Source organism: Gouania willdenowi, chromosome 6, assembly GCF_900634775.1.
Source record: "Gouania willdenowi chromosome 6, fGouWil2.1, whole genome shotgun sequence".
NCBI lineage: Eukaryota > Metazoa > Chordata > Actinopteri > Blenniiformes > Gobiesocidae > Gouania > Gouania willdenowi.
In genome coordinates, this window is record NC_041049.1 from 31,732,124 (window position 1) to 31,734,212 (window position 2,089).

Here is a 2,089-nt window from a genome sequence, read left to right on the forward strand (position 1 = left end):
CCCGTTTGGAGCTGAATTTTTAATAGCAATAATAATAATAATAATGTATACTATATTCATCATCGTAGTGAAATTCTTTCTCTGTATTTTAGCTATTTTCCCCGAGGTGTAGCAGTGGGCTGCCATTGCAGGCACACCGGCAAGCAGTTGGATTGGGGTTTAGGGACTTAACATCTCACAGTGTTGGCCCGAGTAGATTCAAGCCGGCAACTCTCCGATTACAAGCCCGCTTCCTTAACCACTAGGCCACCACTCCCCAAAATGTTAAATAGCAAGGGAGGGAGGAAACAGAACTTTTTTAACTTTGGCCCTCCCAATGAGACTAGAGAGATAGTAGTTGCACACTCACAAACACAATCCTACACCTATGGGTTTGAAACACCGCATCTCATACACCGTTGCATGTCACATAAGATTAGTGATACGGGTTAGAGGTTTGTAATAAATCAATTATCATCAATTATATTCCTTGATTTCAGTTTCATTATAAGCAGGGCTTTAAATTGTGTGACCACACCAGCCTGTCATTGCCCGATCCCGTTAGATCTCGGAAGCTAAGCAGGTCTGGGCCTGGTTAGTAGTTGGATGGGAGACCACTGAGAATTCCAGGTGCCACTGTGGGGTGGCAGTCACCTCAGTGGTATCTGTCATTGTGCCCTTGGGCAAGACACTTCACCTACATTGCCTTGTATGAATGTAGTGTGTGAGTGAGTGTTGGTGGTGGTCAGAGGGGTCGATGGTGCACTATGGCAGCCTTGCCTCCATCAGTCTGCCCCAGGGCAGCTGTGGCTACAACAGTAGCTTACCACCACTAAGTGTGGAGTGAAAGAATAATGCCTTAATTCTGTAAAGCAAATTTGAGTGTCTATGATAAATCGCTATATAAAATTGATGCATTATTATTATTTATTTTAAATTAACTTTTTACATCACCAGCCAGCATGGCTAGTAGATTCTTTAAGTTACCAGCCAACCAGATTTTCCACCAGCAAAAATGTTTTCCAGCAAAAATAAACTACCGGTACATTGTGTCACAGAACAGATTTAAGCGTTCATGTTTCCCTAAATAGTTTATATTTTAGTTGATTGCATAAATACATCAAAATGGTAAAAATATAAACATTTATTTTAAAAGCAATGTAGGTGTAATATGGAACTTTGGGTGTGTTGGAGAAGTGAACCTTTTATAAATTATGTTCTCATAACTTAAAAAACAAACTTAACTCTGGACTCGAACTCTGTTTGAAGTTAGAAAGAATAAAAGTAATCAATACTTAGAATTACATGTACTGGAGATAATTTTTTTCTAACATGCAAGCTCTTCAAATGTAAACAAACTGTATAGTGCACATTTTAAAGGTGAACAAATGGTCGAATAACAGCCACTCACAACCCGACATCTATTTAATATTAAAACTCCTCAATTTCTTCTTCTTTTCAGATCCTCTTTCATCTTCATTTTCCCCTGTGTCAGCAGCAGCCTTCCTTTTTTGCAGTTCAGTTTTTTCAAAACCTAATAAATATCTCCACATTTGTTTTTTAAACTAATTTTACAACTTAATTTCAACTCCTATTGTTAGTTTTGCACATATGATACCTAGATTATTAAGCAAAGTAAAGTAATAATGAAATAATAAGTATTTAAGTATACTTTTAAACTAGTAAATCAATAGACTATGTACAACTCAAGGAGAGAGAAGCAGAAACTTTAGGAACAGATAAATTGCTTTCAACTCACTCAGTGCCGTTGACAAGAAAACTCGTCATTTCAAATCCAAACGCTCAGTGCCATTGACCAGAAAACTCGTAATTTGCGTTTTTTCACGGAAATTACTAGAAAACACCCTGGCGGAAGTCCCTCATCAATATCTAAGCTGTAGTATGATGTAGTGACCAACTGGTGCCCTGAAGGTGGTAGCAGTGCACCTTTAGATGTGGGATTAGCCACTGATGCTACCTTAGCTAAGGAGGAAGAAGCAGGAACGAGTGAGATTATTGTGTTATAGAGTGATATTATAAAGTATCCAGCAGCTCACAGCACCACATACTAACACAGAACATGTGTGGACCTGAGTGGATTATTCATAAT

General features: G+C 38.3%; 1 pseudogene; it reads left to right on the forward strand.

Annotated features, from left to right (window-relative positions):
* The first annotated feature begins 503 nt into the window (after positions 1–503).
* On the forward strand, positions 504–621 carry LOC114466243 (uncharacterized; annotated as a pseudogene).
* Positions 622–2,089: the final 1,468 nt, after the last annotated feature.